Source organism: Podarcis liolepis (assembly GCF_965112155.1).
Source record: "Podarcis liolepis genome assembly, chromosome: 10".
NCBI lineage: Eukaryota > Metazoa > Chordata > Lepidosauria > Squamata > Lacertidae > Podarcis > Podarcis liolepis.
The window spans coordinates 18,784,313-18,804,275 of record NC_139562.1 but is presented as its reverse complement, the minus strand read 5'-3'; the positions used below and the strand labels follow the sequence as shown (position 1 = coordinate 18,804,275).

Here is a 19,963-nt window from a genome sequence, read left to right as displayed (position 1 = left end):
CCAGGGCCAAGCCTGTATGGGATGGAGAACCTGTGGCCCTCCAGAGGTGGTTGGACTTTCTCTCCCATCAGCTCAATGCCTGGATAACGGTCAGGCATGATGGGAGTTGAAGTCCAGCATCTGGAGGTCCATAGGCTCTATTTTCTTGTTGCATGTTATGGTAGGATCTCCTTCCCTCCAACTCATGACATTGATGCTGTCACAGCAAGGCACCGTTTTGAAAGAGACATGCTCTCCTTTCCTCTATTGCTGATGACCCCCCCCCCCAATTGCTCTGTTCACTATCTAGCCCATTGATGAGTTCTGGAGAACTCAAAATCTTGCACACTATGTTGTGATATTTTGGTTGACCTAATAAAGACATTGCCCTAGTAGGGATTTTGAAATAATTTTGTTATTCCCATGGTGGGAATATGCAGTAGGCTTTTCCTTCTGGTTGCCAGAATTAAAATTTCTGGTCACCAACACTTGTATTTGTGGGCCCCTGCCTCCTAGGTAACCTGAGGAATCAGATGAGTGCGTGGAAAGGATGGTTCTGTTCTAAAATTGGTTGTAACTGGTTTCTGTAAATCTTATAAGATTTAATTACGTCTGGACAGTGAACAGATGCATTGTTAGAAATACATTCACTAAAATTACCGTATTTTCCCGTGTATAAGACTATGTTTCCCCTCAGTTTTTTAAGTTTAAAATTGGTGGATGTCTTATACACGGAATATTTAAAATATTTATTTCTTAATTTTGGGTGCAAAAAATAGGGGTTGTCTTATAGACGATGAAATACGGTGTATCCAGAACTCTGCATTGTCACTGCCCCCTCCATGGCAAGAGGCCATGGAGTTCTTTGATAAGTTGTGTCTTGAATACGTATATTCTACCCTCAAAACTCTTTACCATAAATGTTTTTGGTAGTAATAGCTATACACAATTGAAGGTCTAAGTGGTAAATTGCATTTCACACAAATATTGTAATGTTTTTCGACCTGCTTGGGAGCTGTTAATCCAGTTTCCTGGAATAACCACTGATATTCCAACCCCCTGGGTAGTTTCCAGATGATAAAATTGTTTGTTCTTTCCCCTATCCAAATTACATTGATGTTCAAAGGGAATGGGACATTATTTATTGGCAGCTATTTGAAGGAATCAACTTAGTTTAGATTTGAGTAATTCAGGCTGAGTGTATAATGCCTTCACACATACTCTGTTATACTACTTGTGTGGCCATAATGAGGTAATCAGATAGTCACTTCATTTAGGTTCCAAGATAGAAACACATTATTAATATCAATGGAATTAGTCCTAAGCAAGTGGTTTTAGCGTATGGACACCCTTAGAGTTGTAATACTGCCCCTACTTACCTGGAAACAAGTCCCATTAAATAATGAGAGGCTTACCTTTGAGTAGACACACATTAGTCTCGCTGTTAAGTGCCTTACAATGTATTTTCAGAACCGTATTTTATTTCATTTATCACTTCACTTCACTTCATTGTGCCATTGGGCCTTAGAAAGGACATGGAAATATCCACAGCCAGCATTCATGTATTAATATGTAAAATCAACATTCAGAGACACTTGTGTTGGACTCCTTTCCTGTCTTAAAATTGTTGACTTGTATTTGTCAAAGTAGTTTAAATGGTTATCAGCTACTAGTGATGTGTATGGCTTCATGTGGCCATGCACCACGATCCCTACACAGTTTTGTTCATTTTTCACATATAGTTGTTTTCATATCACTTGAAAACCTAACTAGTGGTGCAACCCAACTGAAGTGAAATACTTTTGTAAACAATTAATCTATGTGGGAGAGTTACGCATGTGATATGCAGTGATCCTATGCATGTTTTCTCAGAAGTAAGTCTTACTGAGTTCAGTACTAGGGAGCTTACTCCCTAGTAAATATGCATAGGATTGTAGCCTACATTGAAAGAAATGGGACACAGGAATACTTAATTTTGGCTGTCTTGTACCTGTAGTGAGTAAGCTGAATTCTTCCTATTGCTGTTTGTCTCTCAAACCATTTTTATTCCTAAAGAAATCTGGGAGAAGGAAGGTATCCTACTTAATGGAATTGAAATTAACTTCCTAGCTGCAGTTAATGTCTGCCAATAGGGCTATTAGCTGCTTGATTTCCAGGGAAATGATGATATCGTGTCTACTGAACTGTACAAAAGTAAACTTTACAGTTTCTAATCTCCCGCCCCCATGTCCCCTGTTAACTCCAACTTAACAACAGCTTCAGATGATCATTAGTAAAAAAAATTTTAAAAACCATTTTAATTATTTTTCCCCCTCCCACCATCCTGTTCCACCACCCCCCCCCAATCTAAAACATTTATTTATTTCATCACTTCTAGGCAACCTTTTAAGGCACCCTCGTCCCCAGGCATCTTACATAAAATCACCATAAAATACCACATTTCAGTAAAAACACCCATTTAAAACACCAATCTAAAACAATATGCAGACCAGCAGTACACCATTATTGATTAGCTAAAACAGTTTCAGACAATTTCAAGTCATCATTGCCGTAACTCTTTTAAGAAAAGGCAATCTGAAATAAGCGGGTTTCGAAGTCTGCTCTGTTAGAACTGTATTCACATCCCTTGGGAGGGGATTCCACAAACATGGAGCCATACCCAAGCTAAAAAATCTAAATCTCCCACCCTTTGCTTCCCACAAAATGCCCTGGTGGGGGTTATTGGGTGGGCTACCAGGGAGGCAGACTGCTGGGGATGTTGGTGGAAAGAGACAAGAAACTTTCCTCCCATGAACTTGCTTAATTGGGGTGATTTTTGCTTTGCCAGCAGCTCCCAAGTGTGCCATTGGTCAGAAGAGCGCTTCCCAGAGACACATTGCAGCTGGCATGGGGAGGGAAAGGAAGCGTTCCTTCACATTGGAAGAGTCTTATACTGAGTCAACATTGTCCCTGCTGGCTGGCAGTGGCTCTCTAGGGTTTCAGCCAAGAGACAGTCTCAAACCAATTTGGATATGCCATTGATTGAGCTTGGGACCGTTTGCATGCAAAACAGATGCTCTACAGTCCTTCTATCAACATTTTTAAGTTGGTTTATCTTAGGATCCAAGCCCTTGCAAGCTAACCATTGAGAAGGACTACATATGTAGTGAGCCCTGCTGTATCTCTGCTCCTAACAATCAGACTCATAACCTATCAAACACCAGCCATGCCTCTCTAACTGCTGTCCATGCCTCTCAGAAGGTCAGTGCTTCTGTCTGTGACCTCTCCTGCCACTACTGCTGCAATATGTATGAGGATGATGAATCTCTGTTTGGGACAATTCATCTGAGTCTCTGCTCTACAGTGGATAAATTAATCTGCCAAAATGTCGGGTTATAATTGAGAAGAGTTTACTTAGGCTAATAAGTTCTCTCTCTCTCTCTCTCTCCCTCCCTCTCTCTCTCTCTCCCTCCCTCTCCCTCTCTCTCTCTCTCTCTCTGTCACACACAAACACACACTCTACACCTCCAACAACTTTTTATAGGATGCATTAAACAGGATTTTAATGTTTTCATATTGCTTTGTGCAGCATGAATTCTGTACCACAAACAAAATAAATAATAGCGGCAAACTACACAAGAAATTCTAGGTTTTTGTGAGTGGAATGTATTGCACAAAAAGAATTGGCTTACAGAACTTGTGAACTCAGGACCCATATTCCCTTGTAATTTTTTATTTTTTTAAAAGGTAATGTGTGTGACCCTGAGTATGTGCAAAATGATTTCACCTCTGAAACCCAGGCACCTTGAAAAATGTTGTTGTTGCTGCTGCTGCTGCCGTTATGTTAGTAGCATTAAACTGTTACAATGATGCATTAATATGTATTCTTCCTGTTGCTGCTTTTGGCTCATTTATGTGGGAAGGTGGCATACAAATTAAAATAAATAAATGATGGAGGAGTTATATCCCACACTTCTAGTTAAAATACACTGGTCAGCTCAACCTACAACATATACAAGAAGAATGTCATAAAAACAATCTAAAACAATTATAGAGAGAGAGGATTAGTGATCGAAAAAACTGGGGGAGGGATTCTGCCTCATAAAATAAAAGTCTGCTGGATTAGAAAGGACAAAGTGCACCTGAGCACATGTAAAATGCCTTGGATGAAACATTTTACATATGCTCAGGTGCTCTGTGGACACACACAAATATTGCACCACATAAAACTCGGGAAATGACAATAAAATCTCAGAATAGATTGTTATTGATCAGGCAGATAAGATTCTGGCTTTGCCTAAGAGCCTAGCTTGTACTTGGTGGGTCTGTCTACAATACTGAGTTCTATACAGTACAGTGACTTTAGCAGGAGGGTGAATGGCATCTCTACCACAGCAGGAAAGGTGGAGGTGACAAATGGATTAAACTACTGTATCTTCATTCTAGGGAAGTGCAACTTTCCACCCAGACTTGTCTCAATCGTATCTTTGGTTATAAAGAGACATAGTGGCAAAGAGAGATGCACTGTCCCTGTTCCCCTGTCACAATGGGATCTCACCCACAGGAAAGAGCAGGCTAAGCAATTCTAAGGCAGGATTTTTGTGATACTATAAAATAAATAAATCAGAAGCTCCTGCAATACATGCAGTTCTTTTTTAACTATTAACTCTGCCTTTCTGGAACTGTGCCACCAGTATATTTTCAGCGATTAGATCACGTTCTAAAATTGGCAATGCACTAAAATTTGACAGAATCCTGTCTCCTGCCCTATAAATATCCACTCCAAAGTCATATCTCTCAGGAAAGAGAGAGAGAGAGAGAGAGAGAGAGAGAGAGAGAAAACCACTTGATGATGATGATGATGATGATGCTGCTATGGAAGCTTGCTGTGCAAACTGGGGTCCTGGTTAGAGCCCAGGGTGAGAGAAGAACAAATAGAAACTCCAGAGAGAAAAGATGCCAAATAGAATTGTCAACAAGCCAGAGTTCTTGGCCAAGAGCAGCTCCTTTAAGTAATAGTCCAGAGACTCTCAAGATACGGTCGACTGTACCTTTACAAAACGCGCAAGCTATATTTTCTGCTGTTTCTACTGTGTATGAAAATATTTTGGAGGGGAAAATATTTCATGGAAACCTGGCTCTTTGACCTTTAGGTGTGGAAAGAGTTTAGCAGATGGATGCCAGCATGGTGTCCAAAAAAATGCCATCGCTGTCTGTAAGCATTTATTTTAGGGAGTGTGGTAGACATGGGTAGAATAACTGACTGTTATGGAAAGGAGGGGGCACCTAACCCATTTCAGCCTTACTCTGCAGGCAGGAACATTCCTGATGTCTCAGTATAGATTTGGTGCAGTGTGAGCCCCTTTGCCCCTTCTCCAAAAGTCTTACTTGGAAACAATATGATGCACCGGATGCATTTCCAGCAAGACATGTTGTCGTTGTATGTTCTTCTCCTGCTCCCTAGTCAACAGGACTGTCACCAGACATCTTGGGGCCCTTAGCACTGTGTCATCAGTGGGGGCCCACACCCAGCACCCCCAACACCCCCCTCGTTGTGATCATTCTTTCTTCTTCTGCCACTGCAGCATCATGTACCATGCCTGCCAAGCCCCCAAGCAGCCCCAGCTGTAACAAAACATGTCTCTCCCTTATTGGTCTCTACAGCCACAGCAGGCGTTGTAACCTTCCAACAGTTTGACATCACCCCCAAAGGCGCACCATTCCGTTGTCTTTCAAGACAGAAGGATGCCAGTCAAATATAAGAAATATGCAGCTGTTAAACTTCTACCTGTCATACAGCTGTTGAAGGCATAGAATCTCTATGAAGCTAATCCTGAAAGAGTAGCCATGCTAGTCCTTTGCAACAATGCCAGCTTAGGTGTCTTGTGGCTTTTTGAAGTTTTAACTGGTTTATCGTGGCATGAGCTTTTGTGTTCTTGAGCTCACTATGGGCCCATCCACACTTCAGTTTGTCCTGTGATTTCAGCTGCTATTTGGCTTGCAAAGGAAAATCTACATATGAAGGAGGTTCCACGTTTCCCCTGGTTTAATTTCACCATCACCTATCTTTCCCTATACTTTGGATACTTATCATAGTAGCTTCAACCCAGGGCCCACAGCCCTTTAGTACAAAGTTGTTCTCTCTCCCATTGTACGTGTCAGCCTCTCAAATGTTTTTAAATGGCTCATGCTGAGTTTTGTCACTTTCAGGCCTTTTGACCTTGTCCACCTCACTTAGCTTCCCTGTCTTTTACATGCCTTGTGAGTAAAAGAAAACACAGATAATATTTGCCCACTGTTCATAAAACACTTTTAAGTCAGCGTATGGAAGGCATTATATAAGTGTTAAGTATTTTTATGACGGGTTTATTACAGTCCATCTTCTCTGGCCCCGACATGTCTGAGCCAGGTAACATTGCCAGCGTTTTTTTAGTTGTTTTTGCTTTCTTTTTCTCCTCCTTCTCCTCTTCAACTGATCTTAGCCATTCTGCTTTTCACTCTGTTGCCTTTGCTTTCTGCTTTTCTGGCTGTGCACCCCAGAGACAGCTGTCAGAAAGCTGCTGAAGACCATCAGGTATATCTTGGCATTTCCTGCTGCACAGCCTCTGACCTTAGTGACAGCGATCCCTGCAACAGTGCTAGGCTACAGAAAGCCCGAGAAAGCAATAGAACAAGGCAGTGCTTAGATCACTGGGAAAGGCAGTATGAAAGTGGTACTGCCTGGTGGAAAGGTTGGGGCCTCAGCAGTGGCGGAGGAAGCCTCTCTGGCACTGAGGGGCAGGGTGAACTGCCCTGCAGAGCCCACACGGTGCCCGCATGGACTGCACATGCGCGGCACCCATACGGACGGTGCTCGAGCAGCAGCCCGTATGGACACCACATGTGTGCCCTCGGCTGCTCTACAGCTGGGGGAGGGAGGCAGCAGGCCATCTTGTCACCCACCCCCGGGTGGCACCCTGGGCGGACCGCCCCCTGCCCCCCCTCAAACACCTCTGGGCCTCAGAGTCTTTCATGAGAGCAGCTGCTGCATGCTTCAGGTTGCAATCCCTGTTCACAAGGGAGGAGGACACTGCAGAACAAGTGTACATGACTTGTCTCAAAGAATCCTGGTACAGTCATACCTCGGGTTGAAGTAGCTTCAGGATGTGTATTTTCAGGTTGCGCTCCACGGCGACCTAGAAGTAACGGAGCACATTACTTCCAGGTTTCGCCACTTGCGCATGAGCAGACAGTCAAAATGACGTCACGCGCATGCGCGGAAGCAGCGTATCACAACCCGCCAACATGGGTTGCACTCGCTTCAGGATGCGAATGGGGCTCCGGAATGGATCCCGCTCGCATCCAGAGGTACCACTGTAACTAGATTGTGAAGAGTGCTGGGAATTATAGCTCTTAGGGGCAAGCTACAGTTCCCAGGATTCTTTGCGGGGAATCCATATCCATTTAATGTATGGTGTGCATATAGCCTAAGTAAGCTCTACTGAACTTTGGAAACATGCATAATATTAGGGAGCAACTGGGACCCGGTTCTCCCCATGGTTTAAAACACATTAATAGGAAATGCACCCATACCAAATAATTTTATTCATTGATTTCCAAAATTGATATATTGTTCGATTGTAAGAAAACCTCAAAGCAGTTTACAAATATGATCAAATTTGGGCCACAGAACGGGTGGTGGGGTAGCCTCTCCCCTACCACCAATGCTGTTTCTGAAATTTAAATCTTCCTTGGTAGAGGAAACTACTCTTTTGTTCCACAGGGGAGGAAATAACAGCTACCATTTCCCAAAGATAGTAGACTGTTCATGTAGGAAAGAGCAAAGCAAGAGAAGCTGGCAGGAAAATTATAGTACTTCACCATAGCTCCCTAGAGTAGTAAATGGGTTATTAAAATCATACCCAGATATGGAGGTAGTAGAATATATTTCTCATATTCTTACTTGATTTTTGAAAGTTAATAATTCTATAGTCTAGGTGGGATATGGACTGTGCTAATCTTCAATCCAAACATGGCTAGAGAAGCCACTACATGGAGCATGATTCTTGGTACAAGCTTTAAAGCATTCTCAATTTAATGGTTTCATGATTTGTCCTTTTACTTGAATTAAAATTACAATCACGCACATTGTGGGAGACAAGTTTAAAAACAGATGACAATAAGGAGGAAAAATGGCAGCTGTTGGAATACCACCACTCAAGTGTTCTCTAGATTACATCTTTTGGGGTGTTCCCCTCCCCTTTATGGTTCTATTCATTTCTTTAGTTGCCTAATAAAACCTTACCTACAGCAAATCCTTGTATCTAAGGTCATAAATGCAATCAGTAAAAGAACTTATCTTGGAGAAGGAGATCGCTTTCAGATTTTAATTGGGTTACAGCTGTCTGTAACAAACAAAACCCTGGTGCTGGGATCATACTGATGAATCTCTTGTATTCTCTGAGTCCTTTGCTGCTGGCTTCCAAAAGAAAGGAGAGTTTGGAATGGAATAGGGGCACAACTGCTCTGACTCGCTATGGTCATTCCTATGTTCCTAAGCTTCTGGCAGCCAATCCTAAACACTTGCGCTGGCATGTCTTCCTGCATTTGTCTTGTAATATCCAGTGCCAAAAAAGTGATTTTGAAAAAAAGTTATTAGGCAATCAGATGTTTCTAGTGAAACACAAGGCTATTATTATTATTGCTGATCCGTGAACCCCTTGTTTAATCTCATATCCTCCAGCCCAACTTCTGTGGAGACCAAGTACTTACAAGAGCATTTGCTGTTAATTCTGTTTCCATTTCTGCCCTCACCTCTTCCTGCTGTCTCTCCCTACTGTCAAATGTTAAATTGTAAGCTTCTAGTGGGCTGAGACCTTTTTCTCTTTGTGCTACCATGTGAAAACCACTCAACTGTTGTGTATATCAGTGGCACTAAAATGGTAAACATCCTTCATCATCTAGGATTAGAGCAGCAATACCTCTCTTTGCCTTGCGTTTAAACATCAGTAGCTTTTTCCATATTAAATGATAATAAAACATTCAATATTGAATAAGAAACTTTGCACCAACATTTTCTGTCCAAGACTTCAGTCTTTTTAATTTGTTAAAAGTTACAGTACCACACTGCCAGGAGGTACTGCTGTTCTGTGTTAACATATTTTGAAAAGCTGGATGTGTTATTATTGGTATTATATTTTTGAATTATATTATTTAATTTTTGAATTATATTATTTAATTGCTGCCTATGAGGCATCTGGAAGTGATTTGCAATATAATGAAAACATATAAAGCATTTACATTAAGCCACTCATCCAAGGCAAAAAAGTATTCATCTTTATCTCAGGAAACTGGTGTATAGCTTTTCTTTACATGGCTGTGAAATAGGGTAGGAATCTCATGCCCAGGGGCAGTGGGTGGGGCAAATGCAGTCTTCCATGCCTCCTTATCTGGTCCTTTAGACCAGTGTTTCCCAACCTTTTTTGGGGAAAGGCACACTTGTTTCATGAAAAAAATCTCGAGGCACACCACCATTACAGCCCCGTGACGTCAGCGCGCAGCGTCACGCCGGGAGGGACGCACGAAAGTGTAAGTTTCAATTTTTTCCCCTCCCCCTTGCCTTCCTTCTGTGCCAACCGCCAAAAAGCCAAGAATCGCGGGACCGCCGGCGGAGGGGGGGAGGGCGAGCGGAGGCAGCGGTGAGCCCCGTTCCTCCCCATCCGCCCCATTCCGTGCAAGGAGCGCGGACAGGTGTGAGAAGGGGGTCAAACCTGCGGGTCGGCGCCGGGGAACCTCCAAGCTTTGGGGGTGGGGGGGGAGGAGGCAGCAAAGCAAGGCAGGAAGGAGAGCACGGCTTGGCGAAGTACTCGGCGGCGAAGGCCAGCAGGTCCGGCGGCCGGTGCCGCAGCACCTCCACCGTGTAGCCCTGCAGCAGCTCAGTCAGACCCGGCGGGATCTCGATGCTCATCTTGTAGCCGAGGCGCGCTGGAGACTCAGCGGACGGGCCCGGGAGAGGGAGAGAGAGACACGACGGAGAGAGAGCGGGAGTCCCTGCTCGCCGCCGCCGCTACAACTACTGTGGCGGTTGGTTGTGGTCGCCGCCGCCGCCCACCTCTATCTATCTCTCCCCCTCAGCTTTCTACACGTGCCTGGAGCCGGAGGTGGGGGTGGCCGCCGCCACTTTCTCCGCCTCCACGTCTTGCCTCCTCCTCCTCGAGCCCTCCATCAGCCCTGAGGGAACCGCCGCGCTCGCGCCGCCGCTCTCTGACACGCGAGAAAGAGAAAGGAACGGAGCGGCGGGGTAGTCGGGGGGAAGGAGGGGCCGGAACGGAAGCGCGAGGCGAGCTGCGCATGCCCAGCAGGAAGCGGCGGAGAGCGCCACAGAGAGAGAGAGAGAAGCAAGGGAGGGCGGGGAGTGGGCGGGAACACGCTTCATGCGTCACAATAACGGACAAGGGGCGCTCGAGGGATAGATTAGGACCTAATTTGACTTTTACCAAAAAAAAAAAATCTTTTTAATTTTTCCCACGGCACACCAGGCAACATCTCGCGGCACACTAGTGTGCCGCGGAACAGTGGTTGGGAAACACTGCTTTAGACTCTCTCCAGAGTCCAGACCATATACTTCTCACTGGCCCTACTTTGTGCCTCCTGAGTGATTTTTCTTGGTTGGATGTGTTCTTGAACTGTGATAATGGCTCTTGCTTGCCTGGATGGAAAATAGAGAGGAGTATGGAATCCTCTAAGGGACACGGGTGGCGCTGTGGGTTAAACCACAGAGCCTAGGGCTTGCTGATCAGAAGGTCAGCAGTTCGAATCCCCGTGACGGGGTGAGCTCCCATTGCTCGATCCCTGCTCCTGCCAACCTAGCAGTTCGAAAGCACGTCAAAGTGCAAATAAATAAATAGGTACTGCTCCGGCGGGAAGGTAAACGGCATTTCCGTGCGCTGCTCTGGTGCGCCAGAAGTAGCTTAGTCCTGCTGGCCACATGACCCGGAAGCTGTATGCCGGCTCCCTCGGCCAATAAAACAAGATGAGCACCACAACCCCAGAGTTGGTCACGACTGGACCTAATGGTCAGGGGTCCCTTTACCTTTTATGGAATCCTCTAGCTTTTCATGGTTGGAACATGGCACACACTACAAAGATAAGAGAATCACATCCATTGCTCTGAACACTTTTGCTTCTGATCCCACCCACCACTGCCATGCGTTCCCCAGGTTTCTCATGAGCAAATGTGGCCCTAAAGGTAAAGGTAAAAGGACTCCTGACCATTAAGTCCAGTCGTGAACGACTCTGGGGTTGTGGTGCTCATCTCATTTTACTGGCCGAGGGAGCCGACGTTTGTTCGCAGACAGCTTCCGGTTCATGTGGCCAGCATGACTAAGCAGCTAACCAGAGCAGTGCACGGAAACGCCATTTACCTTCCTGCCAGAGCGGTCCCTATTTATCTACTTGCACTTTGACGTGCTTTCGAACTGCTAGGTTGGCAGGAGCAGGGACCAAGCAACGGGAGCTCACCCTGTCATGGGGATTTGAACTGCCGACCTTCTGATCGGCAAGCCCTAGGCTCTGTGGTTTAGACCACAGCGCCACCCTTGTCTACATGTGGCCCTGCCTTGAGCTAAAAAGGGTTCCCCACACCTCATGTAAGACACATTTCCTTCAGCTGGAGAATTAACTCTCAAGAGTCTGATGAACCAGACAATAGCCTGTTTCCAACCCAGACCTGAAATGTTGCTCCATTGCTCCAGATAGCAACCCCAGCTTTTAAGAAACCCTTTACATTTCTTCTGGCCACTCTCCAGTTCAGACAAAAACCACTTTCATATTGTGGCTATTTGAGTGCAGCAGGAAACAAAGAGAAGTCCCCAGAATGAGCCAATGTGCAGACCAGGGGTCTGCAACCTTTTTCAGCTGTGGGCTGGTCCACTGTCCCTCAGACCATGTGGTGGGCTGGACCATTTTTTTTGGGGGGGGAATGAACAAATTCCTATGCCCCACAAATAACCCAGAGATGCATTTTTTAAAAAAGCACACATTATGCTCATGTAAAAACATGCTGATTCCCAGACGGTCTGTGGGCCGGATTTAGAAGGCGATTGGGCCACATCCAGCCCACGGACCTTAGGTTGCCTACCCCTGGTGTAGACCCAGAAACCTTCCACTCATGGAAGAAAAGATTAAGAGGAGAGGTTTCCCTGCTAGGTGCAGCATGCAAGGAACTCTTGTTTGCAACCTGTCATGAAAGCGCTTTTCAGTTTATTGCTCCATCCATGTTATCCTTGGTATCAGTGCTGAATTCTTCACTGATGTCACAGAAGGGCAGGGCACATAATCTGTCTCCTTTGGAGGGAGAAGATAAGAGGGAACACAATCAAACTTTGGATAAAAGGAACTTGTAATGAAAGGCTTGTGAAAATAGAATAGAATAAAATAGTAGCTTCAGGGCAAATAGCTGCTTGGGTTGGTGTTTGTATTTGCATATGTGCATGAGTGTTGTGATTTAGGGTTATGTTTAGAGTAGACCCACTGAAATAAATGAGATGACTAAAGTGGCATTGAATTCACTGGGTGCATGACAAGGGGCCCTGCGGGATCTGATTTCTTTCCGTAGGGCCTGTAAGACAGAGTTGTTCTGCCTAGCCTAGGGCTTAGAATCAGTTTGATTCCCTCCCCCTCTTTCTTTTTCCTTTCTTCTCCCGTGAAGAGGCTGCATCCTAATGTTTTAATGTTGTATTTTAATCTTGTTTTTAAAATTGTATTTTAATCAACTTGTTTTTATTATTGGTTGTTAGCTGCCCTGAGCCCGGTCTTGGCTGGGGAGGGCGGGGTATAAATAAAATGTTGTTGTTGTTGTTGTTGTTGTTGTTGTTGTTGTTACGAGGGCTGTGTACACAAGACATTTTATTCTCAAAACAATGAAGACTGAGTGCTAGGGGTTTTTTCTCCTGTAGTCCACACACAATCTAGATCTACAGTAGTGCATTTTTTTGCCTCTGAAGAGTCCTTCTTGAAAAACGTGTTTTATGTGGAAAATAAAATCTCATTGCAGATTGATTCTACATTACCTGGAATATGTCCACTTGAAAACTGATAAAAACAGATGCAGGTGGTCTCAGCAATGGGGGGGGGGGCAGATGGTATCCACATCTTTCCAGGCTAGACCTGTACCAAGATTGCAACCACCACTTCCTTCTTAACTAGGATGGGGGCTGAGAAAAAATGGCATGGGAAACCTAATCAGGGGGAGGGTTTTCAAACCTGTATCAAGTAACCACACCCACCCTTGTGGACTGCAGGATCTAGATTGAAACCAACATGTTGAGGATGAGTGTGAACAATTTTTGACTGAAAAATACCACATTCTTGTGCTACAAACAGAGTGAACACAGCCTAAGTCTGGATCCAACCCATAGCCTTTTTTACATCTTCCCAGATGAAAGAAAGTTTGGGAGCCCTATATGTTGGCAGTGATTGGTGGTGGTGTCGCTCACTTTAGCCTCCTGTTCCTCCTCTGAAAAAACAGAGGTTTAAGTGAATCCAGTGGTGGTGGTGTTTAAAGACAAATCATTAAAATATTTCAGACTGGACTGAGACATCTGCACTCTTTGATTTCTATGGTCTGCTTTGAGCTCTCTTTTTTATTAACTCTCAAAGGTTCAGTCACATAAATACCACGTTAAGAGGCTTAATCAAATACAGTGGTACCTCAGGTTAAGAACTTAATTCATTCTGGAAGTCCGTTCTTAACCTGAAACAGTTCTTAAACTGAGGTACCACTTTAGCTAATGGGGCCTCCCGCTGCCGCTGGCACACGATTTCTGTTCTCATCCTGAAGCAAAGTTCTTAACCTGAGGTACTATTTCTGGGTTAGCTGAGTCTGTAACCTGAAGCATCTGTAGCCTGAAGCGTCTGTAACCCAAGGTACCACTGTACTGTACTTCAGTCTTAGGTTCTCAGCCAGAAATAACCACAAGAGAATTGGTGCACCATGAGAGGAATTCCTGTTTGCACTCTGTTGTACCATTGTCCTATGGTTTATTGCTCCCTCCATGTTGTCATTGGTTTCAGTCCCTGAATTCTTCACTGTTGTCAAAGATGGGCAGGGCACATCATCTGTCTCCCTTGGGCAAAGAAGATAGAGGGAATACAATCAGACTTTGGACAAAGGGAACTAGTGAAGAAACACTTGTAGCATGATTCAAAAATTCAAACAGCAGCCTCAAGGCAAATAGCAACTTTGGTGTGTGTACATTTGCATATGCACATGTGATTGTCAGTGGTGAAAATGGCAAAGGGAGGAATTAAAACCATCCCCTCATGCCATGAACCTAATCCTGATTGGGGTCCTCTGTGAGTATTGCAAGTTAAAAGAATACTCTGAGTCACAAAATTAAACAAAATGTGACTAACATGACATCTAGTTCATTCCAAAGAAGTTAGTTATACTGGAGTCTTTGGAGAGATTCAATCCAATGCGTGCTTTTCCCGAGGCAAACTCCAGTTAATGAAGTAAGTGAAGATCCAAAGGTTCAGGCTGTAAGGCTACTTTGGAAGTAAGCACCATTGGACACAAGACTTTCTTCTGAGGAAACCTACACAAGAGAGGGCATTCTAAGACAGGGGTAGTCAATGTGGTGCCCTCCAGGGTCTACAAATTCCCATATACCTTGGCCATTGGCCATGCTGGCTGGGTGTGATGGAAGTTGTAGTCCACAACATCTGAAGGCAGCTTGTTCTACTTCTGAACATTAACTAATTTATCTTTAAAGCAGGCTTCCTCAACCTCAGCCCTCCAGATGTTTTGAGACTACAGTTCCTATCATCCCTGACCACTGGTCCTGCTAGCTAGGGATCATGGGAGTTGTAATCCAAAAACATCTGGAGGGCTGAGGTTGAGGAAGCCTGCTTTAAGGTTATGAGAGGATGAATGGAGGCTTCTTTGTTTGTGGCAGGTGGCAGGCTCAAGGCTGGGACAGGAGTTCTGGGTGACCTGATGACCTCCAAGAGATTGTTCTAAGTGTAGAACCAAGGCCTTTATTTAGACTGGAACCCTTGTATAGGTGCCATCAAGATTTGCCAGGATTGTTATAAGGTGAAGCAAGGCAAGGTTAAGTCATCACCTGCAGGGAAAGAACAGCTAAATAATGTCACTTACTATTGACAGAACTGTAACCTGACTATTTACATATTTATTCATCTATAAGTCTTGCTGACTCCATTGAGGCAGGCACAAAAGAAAATGTGCATAGGATTGCTGCAAGGATTGTAGCCCCATATCAAGGGCTCCTTAACTGTCTCGTAAGGAACTTCTTGTGCTCAGCACCTCATATTTTCCCAACAGTTTCCCCTTTCAAAACTTTATTGTTCAAACTATGAACTGGAGCTCAAGGTACATCATTTAGGCTCAGTGTTGAAGGGTCCCTGCTCCTGAACAAGATGTTTACAGTTTTGCAGATCTCCCAAACACTTTATTGTGGTCCAAGAAGGCTCACTTGTGTCCAGCATCCAGAAACCAGATTCTAACCCAATGTGCCTCTGAATTAACACATGCATGCAGATGCCTATACCTGGGACCGGCTGGCAATGCTTTTCAGTGACGTTGCACCATCTCTGTGCCGATTCGGCATTTATTATGGAAAAACCATCCATCCGCACGCAACTTCCTTCCTCTCTAGACAGGCAGGCAGAATTTTCCATTCTACCCATCACTTCTTTTTAAGAAAAGAAGAAATCTTAACAGAAATACACCATTTCCCTCCTCCAGCACACATATGTAACAAACAAGGTTGGAGAGCTGGAAGAGGTACAGAATGTAAGATGGGATAATGTAGCCCTGTTTTTGTCAGATGCAGATCCTGCTGTGCCTAGATAGTGTGCTTTCCTTTCCTTCAGAGAGCCAATCATACAAGGTATTTTTTGTCCCAAGGCTCATTCTGGGGCTGGCAGGTCTCACATCTGCCTGCCAGGTGTAACAGGCCATCAGGAACAGCAGGTACATCACATATGAGGCAGTGCAGCAAGCACAGCTTTGGTGCAAACAAACGCAGCAGCTTTGCTGTAGCAGCTTATAGGAATCTGAAAATAAAAATGCTTCAGCAGCCCCTGAACTCTTGAGCTTTGGTGATTGATGATCGCTGCTGGTGTTTACGAGGATATCTATGAAACGTAGTTGCTTGCATACCTCGGATCGTAAACCGATCGGTTGCAGACCAAGAATCCTGGAGAGGGAAGGTGGGCGGGGGAGAAAGAAGGGAACCTTTTGGGACCCAAATTATTGCAACAGAACTTTGGACCCAGGGCTGATCTACATCTGTGACATCTTTCTGGAGGGACCTGGTGTGTAGAGACCATATATATGTATGTGTGATGATGACCCAGCCTATAATTAGCAAGATGGAGCAGGGATGCTATTTAAGATGAACAGGAGGAACCACTGTTCTCATTCCAGGGAACCAAAAGACTGCTCCTAAACACCAATGGTCAAACTACACTTAAAAACTTAATAGCAGCCTCATATGTGTATATGTGCCAGTGTGTTTGCATGCAATTTAGATCTGCACTGCTGTGCTGGGGAAAGGGGAAATTGTTTCCCAATTGGAATCCCTTTCCCACAGCTATTACTTGCTCCATGGAGCAAAATATACAGGTCTCAATACGATATGTGTGTGCGTTGCCCTGCAGGGAAAATAGCAGCTTCATGAGCTTTAAAGAGGAAAAGGACACAGTGAAAAGGTTGCACAAATTCCTTAAGCACTGTGGTCCTGATTAAAATTAAGAGCAGTGTGGTGTAGTGGTTACAATCCTCGGCAAACTGAAGCGCATTGGGTGACCTTGGCCAGTCGCTGCCTCTCAGCTTAACTTACTTCAACAGGGTTGTTGTGAGGATTAAAGGAGGAGGGGAGGACCATGCCCACCACCTTGAGCTCCTTGGAAGAAAGGTGGGATATAACTGAAATAAAAAAATAAAATTCATCTCCTGTGATTGCTAGTAATACTGCAGAGCTGTGACCCTTATTTGCCCTTGGTCAGACAATGTGATTTGTCTGATTTGTAGGCATCATCTTCAGCCCATTCACCTCTCTTTTCAGAAATTAAGGACTAGAGTAGCCATGGGTCCTACTTTACAGAAGACTGTCCTTCATTTGAAGGTGTCCTCTATTCAAGCAGTGTAGAATTGGATCTACCTATACTTCAAGGTAGTTGTAGCTGAGACAGATGTCATATATCCTTCAGCAATGTCTTTGCAGCACAGCGTTTTCACAGTTTAAACAAGGAAAGAGTTGCCTTTGGAGGTTTAATTTGAAATGAGGTTTACTTGTGTCAGGTTTTGGGGAAATTTTTCTATGCCTGCATTTCCCCTGGAATTTGTGCATGAGGCTTGGGGAGGTTCAGGCTTTCGGGGTCTGCTTTGTTTTTTTTACTAGAACCCTGAAATCCACATGGATGTTTGATCTATAGACTCATTCCCAAAGCAAGATCATAAACAACAACAATAATAAAAATACTATGGCTCACCTGTAAAACATCAGTTTCAGCAAACAGTCCTTTTCAAGCTGGTGTTTCATTTGATGGCTCATTCCCAAAGTAAGTCATCACTCGATTCCACAGTCATCATTCATAACTATGAGCCAACAATAAGGCTCAGCAGCAGCACCCGTTTTCTGTGCTGCAGATGAGCTGTGAAGATGAGGGTGCCTTTGAGCATGTGCAAAGTGCAATGCCACCCAAGAACCACAATTTGTGCCCATGTGTGTAAGATGGGGCAGCTTCCAGATTCTCAGGCGAACTTGAGCCCCCAAACATCTCATTGTAGAAATGAAGCACTGGATCTGTACCAGTTTAGAGATTGGGAGTATTAGGAAGTGATGCAACAGAATCTCTGGCCACGGCTTGCCTGTGGGTTTGAGGATCTGATGTTTGGACAAGAGGAGAGCCTTTGAAGTTTTGCCTGAAGTTCCCTGAGCCGGCTCTCTCCCCCTCCATAAAGCCATTAGGCTCTGGTGGTGCCAGCCCTATCTCTTGCTCCATCTTGGCTGCTTTCCCCCACCCTCACTTACATACACAAACCTCCTGCCCTAGGGGTTGGAAGGAGGGGCAGGACCGTGAGTGAGCGGGGTTATTACAGGGAGTCCTTTTGAAGAGGAGGTTTATTTTCGGGAGGAATTGCGGGGGAGCTGTTAGTCCCCTGCCATAGAGGCCAGGTCATTTCCGGGAAGGCTCTGCATGACAAAGAAAGGAGGTTTCACTCCCTTTGATCTGCCTTCGCCGGACCATGCGCTGCACACCTGCTAGCGAGCCGCCACCATGCTCTCTGGAAGGGGAGCAGAAGTGCCTCTGGGGCGCCCCCTGATGGGCTAATACCAAATGGCCTGGAGCCATCCCTTGGGGCTGAGTTAAGCCCCACCCCGCAACGATACTCCATCATTGTCTTCATCGGCTGCCTCTTTATAATGTGTGAAGCCCTCTCATTCCTAAACAGACTATCTAACCGGGTTTTATCAGTTCTCTCTCTCTGACAGTGCATTTCCCAAACCCTGCTAATAACTAGAGATACCTGGGATTGACCCTGCATGCATTTGGCTGCAACCCCTCCGCTTCCAATATTCACACAGTGCATTCAGAAGTTAAGTCCCATTGAGTTTAATGGGATAGTTTAATGGGAGTTTAATGGTAGGTAAGCATAGGATTGCAGCCACATCTGAGGTAGGAAAAGAAGGGTTTGCCCCCTCTTCCCTACTCCTTCAGTGTGCTAATCTGAGCAATTGGCGTGCTTGTATTATCTCCCACAATCAGAAAGTGCACCAGTGAGCATATTTGTTGTCTTACAAGGAAGGGATGGGAAGCCTGTGACCCTTCAGATCAGCCTTGCCCAACCTGGTGCCCTTCAGATGTCTTGAACTGCAAATCCCATCAGCCTCAGCCAGTATGGCTAACTGTCAGGGATTATGAGAATTGTAGTCAGACAACATTAGGCGGTCCCAAGGTTTTATATGCCTGATTTCAGGGCGAGTTATGGGTCTGGTGCACTTTAAAGGTCTATGTAAATTTCCTGCTATGGCAACAGCCCTAAAGGGCTGTAGGATCCAGTAAAGAGTTCCCATTCAAAGCTCAGTATGGACACAATCATGCACCCTCCCTAAACTAAGTATGAATTCCAGTGTTGAAAGTGACATGGCCATTGAGTGCCCCATATCCATGTCTCTGCTGGTGGAGCTGAGCTCTTTTGATGAGTTACAGCCAAATTAGTGGATTGCCCTAATTTGGGTTTGAGCTGACTTAAAATGTCACAAATGATCCTGTGAAACCTGCTTCCCCCCCCCCCCATGCAGCTTCCATAAGAGTAGTCATGCTAAAATAGTGAAGTATTGTGGCATCTTAAAAACTAGCATTTATTGTGGCTGAAGCTTTTGTGGGCTAGAGTCCACTTCACCAAATGCATGCTAAAGTGAACTCCAGGCTACAGAAGTTTACACTATAATAAATTTGTTAATTTTTAAGGTGCCACAAATCTTCAGGTACTTCTGAAGAGATGTGATGATTTACAAAACACAGTTTTCTAAATGAGTCATTTCCCACAATAGTCAGAAAGCCCATTTTTAAATATAATCTATCTATCTGCAGAATTTGTGTTACTCTTGACACAATAAATCCGTTAATATTTAAGGTGCCCTAAGCCCCTTTGTTTTGTTTTTACAAATCTTCAGATACTCCTGAAAGGGTAGAAATGATTTACAAAACTTTCAAACACAACTCTCAAAGTGGATGATTTGCCAAGATAGTCAGAAGGCATGTGCTGTTGTTTTTAAATATATGCAGAAATTGTGTTACTCTTGACACAAAGGGTAAGAGATAACAGAAGCAGTAACACAATCTTATGCAGCCTTCTTGACAAAAGGATGTTCCTTCCAGTATGAACGAAAGGGGGGGTGGGGTGGGGGACCATGAAAGAGATCTCCTCTCCACCTCCACCCTCCAGTTAATTTTTAAACAAGAGTTGGCTCATACTTTCCTGGAAGTTTTG

At 44.6% G+C, this 19,963-nt stretch overlaps 1 protein-coding gene and 1 long non-coding RNA gene across 9 annotated transcripts in view; one reads left to right on the top strand and one right to left on the bottom strand.

The window, feature by feature from the left end:
* WNT5B (Wnt family member 5B) overlaps positions 1-19,963 on the top strand; it is a 131,126-nt gene that overhangs the window by 89,495 nt on the left and 21,668 nt on the right. The window contains exon 1 of one of the 8 annotated variants that reach the window (XM_083461799.1): positions 17,051-17,138. The exons of the other annotated variants lie outside the window; for them this stretch is intronic. The gene's annotated coding sequence lies outside the window, so the exon portion shown is untranslated. Of the gene's footprint in view, positions 1-17,050; positions 17,139-19,963 lie in introns of those variants that run through there. 8 annotated transcript variants of the gene reach the window in all.
* On the bottom strand, positions 12,182-19,554 carry LOC310687148. Its single transcript, XR_014516271.1, has 4 exons — positions 17,458-19,554; positions 13,964-14,063; positions 13,008-13,151; positions 12,182-12,282 (listed from the first exon to the last, which is right to left on the bottom strand). It is a non-coding gene; the product is annotated as an uncharacterized lncRNA (long non-coding RNA).